Source organism: Pipistrellus kuhlii, unplaced genomic scaffold, assembly GCF_014108245.1.
Source record: "Pipistrellus kuhlii isolate mPipKuh1 unplaced genomic scaffold, mPipKuh1.p scaffold_m20_p_3, whole genome shotgun sequence".
NCBI lineage: Eukaryota > Metazoa > Chordata > Mammalia > Chiroptera > Vespertilionidae > Pipistrellus > Pipistrellus kuhlii.
In genome coordinates, this window is record NW_023425529.1 from 180787395 (window position 1) to 180799365 (window position 11971).

The following is an 11971-nucleotide window of genomic DNA, read 5'->3' on the forward strand; positions in this document are numbered from 1 at the left end:
TTCTCAGGTGAGGGGACTTGAGTGAGCAGTGCCCACTCCCCCACTTTCAGGGCCAGGTTCAAAGTGTGCCATTAGCTGAAACCGGTTTGGCTCAGTGGATAGAGCCTGCAGACTCAAGGGTCCCGGGTTCGATTCCAGTCAAGGGCATGTACCTTGGTTGTGGGCACATCCCCGGTAGGGGGTGTGCAAGAGGTGGCTGATCGATGTTTCTTTCTCATTGATGTTTCTGACTTTCTATCCTTCTCCCTTTCTCTCTGTAAAAAAATCAATAAAAAAAATATATATATATATTTAAAAAGTGTGCCACTAAAAATGACACCGCGGGTGCCTCACCCAAGAACTTGGAAATAAGACGGGGGCCCTGGTAGCTGAACTAGTAACATCCACATACAGGGTATGTGGTTAACACCCATCTGATCGGACCAAGAGATTTAACAACTCAAATGTTTCAGAACTCGAATGATAATCAGATCAATCGATACAAACTCCAAGGCAGATATAAGAGGTAAGAATTTCTTATTAAGTGGAATACTGTTGGAAGCTACCCATAGTCTATCAGGAAATTGTAAACAAGAAACCCGGAATGCAGGTGAACCTTGAGTTCTGGCAAGGCCCAAAGCTATGCACAGATTATTAGTCAAGACAATGGTGGCTCAAGCAATTTCCTGACCAAATAATCTCAATGTAAATCTTTACTAGTATTTACTGACTTTTAAGATGGTCTGCCTGCTAATGGAATTGCCTGCAAAACTAAGAGCGATATGTGTATCTAAAATTGAATAAAATGTTGGCAGGGCCTGGACACCAATGACTCCTGTCTTCTTCAGAAAGACTATCCTGGTCCCCTGTTTACAAATTCATATTTTTTGTCTAGTCTTGTCATTTGCCTGCAGCCCTTCTCCAGAATCTGAACCTTGGCCACACAGGATGTGGCTTCTCATATCTGGTGCCTCAAACAAAGGACCTCTGGAGAAGAATATTTGCTGGAGCAAAAAAACGAAGCTCACCAGATAGGTAGGGAAGAAATGACTGAAAAGGTGGGGAAAATTCTCCACATGCAACCCACATTAGCTGCAGAAATCGCAAACTATAAGTAAGGTGGGAATGTCTTTTTAGCCAGGCTAATGGGGCAGAATTCGGTTAAAAAGAAAGAAACTTTATTGTAGACATTTGGTTTGTATGCTCAAGGATAAAAAAAATTAAAGTGTCAGAAAGTATTCTCTTACAGTTTTTGCATATTATTATAGACCATAATCCTTGATTTCCTGAAGGTGGTACATTAGATGTTGAATGTTGGGAAAGTGTATGTCAGAACTTGAAAAAAAAAGCAGCAGGGGAAAAACTTGCCTCCAAATTGTTTCTCCTTGTGGAACACGGTATTGCATTTGCTAGAGCCTTTTAGAGAGGCAAAAGAGAATAAACCTCTTCCCCCCACAATCATCACTCCTAAAGAGGAGCAGAAAGAAAAATCGGAGGAACGGCCCTAATGGCCCCCTCCATCTCCATGTCCTAATCCTGAAACACTTAATTCACTACTAATAGAATCACCTAGGCAAAGAGCTATCCGTGAAGGATTAAAGGATATGACAGTGGAGGAGAGACTTGCTTTTCCCATTATATAGGTAGCTGACCCACATTTCCCAAATCAGGTAATAAGCAATGACTTACAGAATGAGCTAAATTATATGCAAAAAGCTTATGAGCAAATTAGACTTCATGGAAAAAACAGGACATAAAAAAAAAAAAAAAAAAAAAAAAAAAAGAATGTAGGCAACCAAAATGGACACAAGGTGGCACTCAAGGGAAAAGCATAAGCATTCTACTTCCCAATTCAATCAAGGCAGATTCAACCTCTTTAAAATCCCTTAGAAAAAGGGAAGTAATTAAAATATTATTACATCTTTTATTTTTTTTATTTTTTAAAAATATATTTTATTGATTTTTTACAGAGAAGAAAGGAGAGGGATACAGAGTTAGAAACATCGATGAGAGAGAGACATCAATCAGCTGCCTCCTGCACATCTCCCACTGGGGATGTGCCCACAACCAGGGCACATGCCCTTGACTGGAATTGAACGAACTTAGGACCTTTCAGTCCGCAGGTCGACGTTCCTTCCATCCACTGAGCCAAACCAGTCTTGGCAAAATATTATTAGATCTTTTAGTGATCCTGTAAAATGGACACCTACACTCTCTAAAGTATTATTAAAAGTCTCATTTTTACCATGTTTTTATTTCCAAGTCCATCATTTAAACTTTAGACAAATGTGACATTTCTCAGAATTTAGGGATGCGTCTGGGATTTCTTTACTCTTAAAGAGAAAAGCAAGCTTAAGAAAATGCACACACATCACCTGATTTTTGGGTGACTTCTTGAACCCAAATATCTTCATGGATACTATAGAATAAACCCAAAATTTCTTTTTCTTTAAAAGATGGCAAAAATGACACAAGAAAATATACAAGCTGTATTTGAGCAACAGGATTAATGTTTCCATAATAATGGTAATTTTTAATAATAATGTACCACATTCCAAAGTTGCCTCTCAAATATTGGAAGCACTCCTATTTTTATAAAATAAAAATAGTAATACTTTATCATTAAAGCCACTGAAAGTCAGTAAGTTATCTCTGTTACAAAATTTGCCAAAAGAAAATGCCTTGGATAGTAATTAGCTTTAAAATCTCAAAGTTGTTAAAACATAAATAATTAGATATAACTAAATGAAGAATTTGTGGTAAAGTTTCTTAATAATAATTATAAACATGTTAGTGATAAAAATCTAGTCGCTTTTCTCCCTGTAAAAGTGGAGAACCAGGTAGCAGCAGCAACCTTAAAATGTTATCTCTAAGAAGAATATAGTAGTTTTAAAATTCAAGTGGGCCTGCTCTCTTCTCTCCTTGCCTTTTTCACCAGCCTCAAACATAATTTTTCCAAAATTTTTGGTAACTTAAAATTTTAGAACATTGCTGAATTAAATAATAACATTATTAAATATCTAGGTATTTTAAAATGACAAAAATACTGAAATATTAACCTGAGTTTACCTCATATAAAAAATCTAAAGGATAAATTTGAATCTATTAATTAAATGTCTTGTATTTTATTTAAAATATATCCTTAGCCGAAACTGGTTTGGCTCAGTGGCTTGTGGACTGAAGGGTCTCAGGTTTGATTCCAGTCAAGGGCATGTGGGCACATCCCCAATAAGGGGTGTGCAAGAGACAGCTGATCAATGACTCTCTCATCAATGTTTCTAACTCTCTATCTATCTCCCTTCCTCTCTGTAAAAAATCAATAAAGATATATTTAAAAAATAAATAAATAAAATATATCCTTAAAATGTAAAAACCTTACTAATTTGAGAAATGCTAAGTATTTAACTTGCCACCTAAAATTTGAGGCTTCTAAAAATTTAGTTAAAATTAAGTCAGAAGAAATTATATAGAGTTCATAAAGTTTAGAAATTCATTTTTGAAAAAATTAATTTTTATATTTTCTCTGGAGAAAGTAGAAGTTCAAAATATATTATAGTCCTCAGTGTACTATGCATGGTAAAATTTCAACTTAGGATGTAATATTTTATTGGCCTAATTAAAAAAGGAGGATTAATTCTATGATTTGAACCAAATTTTAATATAAAAACTAGTTTAAATTTAATTAATATCTTTTAGAATAATTACAAAAGTTATGTTGAAAATGTCAATCTAAAAAATGCTGGCTGTTTACTTTTAATTTTCATTGGAGAATTAAATTTTAAGTATTGTATAGTTTTGATAATGGAAGGCAAGATATACATTTTAAAGGAAAAGGAGGAAAAAGTTCTATACAGATAGCTGTATGTATTTACAATATTAATAATAGAAAGAAAGAATATTAGAGTAAAAATACATTTTAAAATATATTTTATTGATTATTTTTTTTTTTTTACAGAGAGAAAGGGAGAGGGATAGAGAGTTAGAAACATCAAGGAGAGAGAAACATCGATCAGCTGCCTCCTGCACACCTCCTACTGGGGATGTGCCCTCAACCCAAGTACATGCCATTGACTGGAATTAAACCTGGGACCTTTCAGTGTGCAGGCTGACGTTCTATCCACTGAGCAGGTTACGGCAAAAAAAAAAAAAAAAAAAGCATTTTTAAAGGACATAAAAAGAAGGTTTGAAGACTAATTTGAAAGTGTAACATTTATAAAGGTTATATATGATGAGAAGAGAAAGAATTTTGAAAGAAATAAATTCTAAAGTTCACTATTTCCAAAAGTTGTAAAAGGGTCATAAAATTTCAGGGAAGTTTGAACAAAGACTAGACCACTGCCCTTATCAAGTTACATATGCAAATGAGCACTAGCTAAAAAGAATGCTGTTTAAACATATATTTTAAGCTTAATAAAAAAGAGAAATTTTTAAATCTCTTCGGCTACTATTTACAAAGTAAACTAAAAATTATTGTTTAAGTATTAAATCTCACCATTAACGAGACACCATAAGTACAAAGAGAGTTACTTTTACCTGACACATATACATGGCAGCATTGACTAGCACCTGAGCAATTTCCAAATGTTTTTGCTTCATTTAAAAGAAAGAAGTGTTTTAAAAGAAATTCCCTAAATGTAACTTAAAGATCACTCTGGGAAAAAATAAAGGGAAATGCCCTTCAGATATTTAGAAACTTTAACTAAAATTCAATATCTTACACCTTAAGAAAGTAGAAATACAAAGAGAATTGCCTTAAAACCATAAATGAATTTTTATAAGTTATTAGGAGCAATAATCTGTTAAGACCTTATCTAAGAATTTCAATAGAAGAAATGACAAATCTGTTACTCAGTTAAAACGACTCAGTGACACAAGCTGTCATTTCCAACAATTTTGTAAAAAGTAGAAAATCCAGCACATTGCAGGTTTTCTAAAAGCCTCTTAATATTATTTAAAACAAAAAATGGGGGGATTATAGAGAAATTGCCTGTAAGATGACTACCCCAAGCCTTAATTACTTTAAATTTTTTCACTGGTGATGCCGATGGCAAGACACCCTTGGAAATACAATGGTGTCAGAATAAGCCAAAGGGAAATGGTCCAGTTCAGTGGCCAGCAAACTCATTAGTCAACAGAGTCAAATATCAACAGAACAACGACTGAAATTTCTTTTGAGAGTCAAATTTTTAAAACTTAAACCTCTTCTAACACCACTTCTTCAAAATAGACTCTCCCAGGCCGTAGTGTTTTGTGGAAGAGCCACACTCAAGGGGCCAAAGAGCTGCATGTGACTAGAGAGCCTGACTCTGCCGAGACCATGGGTCTAGTAAAATGGGAAGACCCAAGTCTGGTTTATGGAAGGGCCCCGACCCCCTGTTAATGTTTGGTCGAGGACACGCTTGTGTATTTCCAGAAAACATCTCCAACATCCGGTTTGGATTTCCACAAGAAATATTAAACTTCAGCATGGATCCAAGGGAGAAACTGGCCAGATTAATGAGAACCTTGCATCTGGATCCACACCTTGCAGCTGCAGACAATCAGTAACCCAGCCGCAGATAGTGGCAGCCCCAAACAACCCACTGAAGATAAGGAGTGGGAGGAGAACAAGGCGGACGACAAACAGCCCGAAGGTCACCTGGGGATGGTGAAGAAGACGGTCCGGGAAGCTGAGCGAATTTGTGAGGAGACCAGAACCCCATGAACACCTGAGAACAGCTTTCCTGCAATGCTAGCAGTCATCAGCTGTGTGGTAATACTACCAATGGAAAATGGGGAAGTCTTTTGGACTTACGTTCCTGACCCACCGTGGGTAAGACCCCTTACATGGGCTGATCCCCTGCCTAATGTAGTCACCAATCACACCAAACACCTTGGTCACCCAGGAGGACCTCGAGTGGGACAAGGAAGTATATAGGCAAAGTATAATTACACGGGTGTCGCCACCCTGCTTCCATTTTGTATGACCCAGAATCAAACCACTGCTCCTTTGTATGTAGAATTCAAGAGAGGCTTCTGGTTAGCATGGACACCCAAGGAGGGGGAAGCAAAAGCCCAAATACATCTATTACAACTACTTGCTCCGGGAAGAGGTACAGAAAATGTAACTGCACTAAGACCTCCCCTCCACCTCCCCCCACTAAGCCATCATGTAAAAATGGCACCCCACTAAGGAAGAAATCAATTGGCAAGACTGTTATAATGACCAGCCCACCAGCAGCAAACTTAATAACTGTTTTTCCTTTGTAGATTAGAGCTCCTACGGTTCTGTGTATAATAACAATAGCACCCTAAAATGGAAGGGGATTGCATCCTATCTATATGTTGAAGCTAATCACTCCATCTCATGGCAATGGAGGAGGATTTGTCGGGTCTCAATTACAACATGACAATTGGCCCCTAAAAAATACACAATAGAAGTTAGCTGCTGCACTTGGGTCTATTAAACGGTATAGTTTTAACTGTAGCTCACATAAATTCCATTTGTAACTTATGGGGAACTCCCAATAAGACAGTATTTGCCACCTCTGGTGTATTTGATCCGTTGTACTCCTCTCAGGCCCCATCCAGATACTCCTTAATGCTGCAAGCAATCTGTATGAGGTGTCATGCACAGGCTGCACATTATCCCATTGTATTAATTCTGCATTCCAAAAGGTTTCCCTCATGATTTTAAGACAGCTTGCTTTCTCTTGGGTTCCTACTAACCTAAGCGAGCCTTGGGAATCTCATCAAACCTACCAATTGTTACATGATCTGATAAAAATCTTAAAATGACAAAAAAGATTTATTGTAATGTTAATTGCAGGAATCTTTGCCCTCATAATGTTACTTAATTCTGTGGGCATTGCTGCTTCGTCCATGGTACAAACTGTTCACACTTCTCGGTTTGTACAACAAGTTAAGGAAAATGTAACTAAGACCTTGTCTATACAAAAGTTTGAGATAGTATTATTAGAACTGAAATCTACAGACCTGTGGATGGGTGATACAATCCACAGCTTAGAGCAAAGAATATCTTTGCAGTGTCATTATAATTTTTCCCAGATTTGTGTTACCCTTGTTCCCTATCATAGTACCTTACAACCTTGGGAATCAATAAAAAATCACCTTCTTGATGCTTGGGTTAAAGGTAACACAACCCTTGATATTTTAGGATTACAATAGCATATTGTGTAATTATCCTAGGCAAACTTACAAACTAATTCTTTAGATGCCTGCCATGAGGGCCAGGCTGGCTAAGGGAAGGGGCCATGGATAATTATCTGGCGGGCCCTGCCCTCCCCGATTGGGATTGGGGGTCGCCTGGGGGTGGGACTGGCCATGTGGGGGGGAGCTTTGGGCAGTAGGCCAGTCAGCCCTGCCCCTGACCGGGGAAGGTAGTGCCAATCTGGGATGGGGCCAGGAAGAGGAAGGAGCTGCAGTAGATTGGCTGGCAACCCCCACCTTGTTTGGGGATTGGGGAGAGATCAGGGTTGAGGCCGGCCAGGGGGAGGAGCTGTAGGCTGATCAGGATGGTGGTGGCCCATTGGGGGTATGACTGGCCAGCTTGAGAGGCTGTGGGCTGATCAGGATAGTAGGAGTCAATCAGGGACATGGCCATCCAGGGGGAGGGACTGTAGGAGGTGGGGTGGTGAACAGGGGAGGGCTGGCCAATGGGAGGGGCTGCACACAAAACAGGGTGCTGTAGACTCAATAGGGGTGTGGCCGACTCAGGGAAGGAGCTGCAGAAGGTTGGCTGGTCATCCCTGCCCCATATTGGGGTTGGGGATGTGATCAGGGGTGAAGCAGCCAAGGGGAGGTTGGCAAGAGGTTGGCCACCCTGCTCTGCCCCCATTTGTAGGAGGTGGGGTGTGATCAGGGGTGGGCTGGCCAGGGGGAGGGGCTGTAGGTCTATTGTGGTGGGGCAAGCTGATGGGAGCATGGCTGGCTGGGGGGAAGGGCAGGGGTGTTTGGCCAGCAGGCCCAGCTCATAATCTGGGTGGGAGAGTTCGATCAGGGGCAGGTCGACAAGGTGGAGAGGCTGAGAGGTTGACCATCGGCCCCACTCCCTGATCGAGCCAGTTTGCTGGCCACAGTGGGCATCATAGTGACCAGATGTTAGGTTGTTATGACCGTTATGGTAGCTGCCTTTTATGTATATACAATAGACTAGAGGCCCAGTGTATGAAATTCATGCATGGGGGTGAAGGTGGGGTTCTCCTCAGTCCAGTGTGCACCCTCTCCAATGGAAGATGTCTGACTGCCAGTTTAGATCCAAAGGGATTGGACCTAAATCAGCAGTCAGATATCCCTCTCACAATCTGGACTGCTGGCTCCTAACCTCTTGCCTGCCTGCCTGATTGCCACTAACTGCTTCTGCCTGCCAGCCTGATTGACCCCTAACCACTCCCCTGCCGACCTGATTGATGCCTAACTGTTCCCCTGCCAGTCTGATAGCCCCCAACTGCATTCTCTGCTGACCTGATTGATCCCAACTGCCCTCCTGTGCTGGCCTAATTGCAGGCTTAGTCACCCCCCACTGACAGCATGATCACCCCCAACTGCACTGTCCGCCAGCCTAATTGCCTCCAACTGCCCTGCCTTGTCTGCCATTTTGTGGTGACTATCTTGTGGTAGCCATCTTGTGACAGCCATTTGTGATGACGTGAAGGCAGCCAGATTTTTGAGGCTATGTTGTGGTGGCCATGTTGTGAGGACTTGAGAGTGGCCGACTTGTGACAATGTCACATTGGCCATCTGTGGCGCTGCCGCATGACACCTCCTAGGCTTTTATTGTCTAAGACAGTGGTCAGCAAACTCATTAGTCCACAGAGCCAAATATCAACAGTACAATGACTGAAATTAATTTTGAGAGCCAATTTTTTTAAACATAAACTATATAGGTAGGTACATTATTAACTTAATTAGGGTGCTCCTAAGCTGGCCTTTGCTAAAAGCTCAAGGGACCAAAGAGCCCTATGTGGCTCGCAAGCCGCAGTTTGCTGACCACTAATATAGGATGTTCATGATTTATATTTTCTGATTTGGGGCAGGGAGAGATATGAATACAGTAACTGACATTCATGAGTACATATTTAAGTCTTGTGGCTAGTTACCAAACAGGATTCGGAGCCATATGTCACCTTTTGTATTTCCTTGTAGACACCGAACCTATCTCCTCCCTGTGATATCTCCATGCTGTCAGGATCCCCTTTCTGAACCCAACCCCACAAACAAGCATGCCCTGGGCACTGTTCCCCTTCCAGGGTGCGCTCAGCACTGAGATATAAGAGAAGGGATGCCCTCTTCCCCCGGGAGGAATAACAGCTTCCTGGCACACTAGGTGTCTGGTGAGGGCCCCAGGGACATACACACAGCAGAGAGCGGCCACCCAGTCAGCTCTAACCAGGGGAAAGAGCAGAATGAACTTAAGAGAGGTGAGAGGCCAGGCTGAGCAGGCTCTCTGGGGTCAGGTTCTTTTCCCAAGCTTACAAAGGATTCAGCATTCTGGAGAAGGGGACTTTGCATAGATGATTAAGGAGTCCAAAGACGAAAGATAGTTTTAGAGGCACTGGAGGCCAGAGGAGCTTCAGCTGAAGGAGCTGGAAGACTCTTCCTTGACCAAAAACCTGTGCTTTTACTCACATGAATTATCCTAAGGCAAGGTGCAAATACACACTTCAAAGGGTACTGTATCAAAGGGTTTACAGAAATTGTTACATTCCAGACAGCTGTTCAGGTGTTTGGCCAACAGGAGGCAATAGAACACTCTGAGCTGTCTGGCAGCTAACAATCCCATTCAGGTTTGGGGGAAGTGCCCTTTAGCCCTTTCCAACAGGTGAACTCCATGTGACTCAACCCTGCTGAGCTCCTCCAGCTTTTGGTAAAACTCCTGTAATTGTTACATGCTGCAATTGGTTCTCAGCAATCCAGGACCTTGAATGCTGGAAGGGGAAAGTGCAACACACCAGCACACAGTAATGATTCAGAACGAAGGAAACATCTGAGAGCAGCCTGGGAAAATGGAGGCAGAAGTCTCAGGGTCAGAGCAGGGAAGCCGGGCTAACTTTGTCAGGACCCAAGGACGCCAGAACATCCATGTTTCTCATATGTTCATTATCCCTCTTCTGCAGCAACTAGCCAGGTAGCTGTAGAGGGTTGTGAGGTCAGAACATTGAACTACATTCATAGAGCGCCCATTCAGTGCCCATACTTGAGACAAAGCGGTGTCCTCAAGATGGTTTGTTTCTTTCAAAAGGATCTTGCTTTTAGTTCATAGAGTAATTAAATCCTCAATACATTAGGTTACTCTCAATGCAAGTAGAATCATTTCTACAATATGAGCTCTCAGTGTTTAAACTGCTGATGACCTGATCTGTTCTGGGTTCTTACAGCTGACCAGCCTCTCAGGAGGGAGCCCCACTAACCTGACTCATCAAATCCTCGGTGCTCTCTGTCTCACCCACAAATTGCCTTCAAAATAAAGATACAATTTCTCAGCCTGGGAGTCAAGGTGCCTTCAAACTGCTATTTGCTACTTGGGAACATGGTCTTGTCCTGGTCACCCTGAGCCACCTGTGCTCCAAGCAGGGTCCCCGCACACTTGCTTGAACCCATCATGCCCTTCTCTGCTTTGGAGCACTTCCTGCTCCTGTTGGCTGCTGCCTGAGCACTCTGCCCTCTCCCTTCTCCACTTCTTGAGGGGAGCGGTTACATACATATTCCTTGTTTAGTCCACAGAGATGAGCAGAGAGTCAGATAGAAAAAAATCCTATAGTTTCGTAGCTGAGATAGAATTTAGAGAGATGAGATCTACTTAAAGATATTAAAGAAAATATGTTGTAAAGTCTTAAACAGATGAAATAATACCAAAGTGAATAAAATAAAGAATGTAAGTTCTTCTCCGCGGACATCCCGTAAGGCTGACCAGTGTTTTTCCTCCCAGACATTAGTCTGGCTGCAGAGACCTAAACTTTTTTCTCCCCAAAGATGGTATTACATTATGCACTCTGTTCTGCAACTTTACTAAGTTCATCATTCACTTACTAGTTCCTGAACCTTTCCCCATGTCAGTGCAGAGAGATGACTTTAAAAAAAAAATCAGTTGGAGGAAAGCCTTCAGCATGCTTTTCTCTGCCTGAAGAGGCCCTGCCACCTGCCCAGGAGCTGCAAGCACCACGGAGGGGACTGAGCAAAGTGGGATCCAGGGCGTTTCTCAGCTTCTGTCCTCTCCCTGGGCGCCCCCTGTCACTGGCGACCTGCTCCTAGGAGAGGGCACGCCTGGCCCAGCGCCTTTGCAGGAGGGACCACCTGCAGGGAAGAGAGCCAGTCAGGAGTGGGGGCCTGCTATGGGAAGAAAGAAAATTTGTAGTCAGTGCACACAGCTGTGGGCAGAATTGGGGCACCCTACTCACCATCCTTCCCCTTTCCTTCCTTCCTTCCACAGCTCCGTGGTTTGTCTTTGAGAGTTACCTCATCATGAGTGTACCTTTATCCAACCCCCGCTCTGCCAGCATCTCTGATCTCTACCTCTTCCGGAGACCTTGCCCTTCACCCTCTCTAACCGCCCCACGTTCTCTTGGACCCGAGGACAATTTGGAAACCATTGGGATCACAAGAACATGATCCAGCTCTCCCGTGACCTGATGACTAATTTCACCTACCCCCTCAGGTTGGAGTCCCAGGACAAAGTAGGGAGCTGTTCTGAATGGATGCAACCACCTCCTGCCAGCAGCCAGTCCCAGGAGAGCAGAAGACACTCCTGGTTGCGCAAGGAAGCATCAGGAGGCTGGGCGCCCAGCCAGGGAAAAACTAACCCCCAAACCGAGCTGCAAACCCCGGTTCTTCCTTCCATTCTAACACAGCCCGTTCACTGCTTAACGGAGATCACCCAGCCCAGCCCAGGGCGCCCCTCCCTCCTGAAGTTGCCCTAAATTGCACCCCGTTCTCCTCCCCACGCCAGCCAAGTGCCTTCCTTTCTTCTCAGCGCCCTCTGGCTGCAGCATGGGTC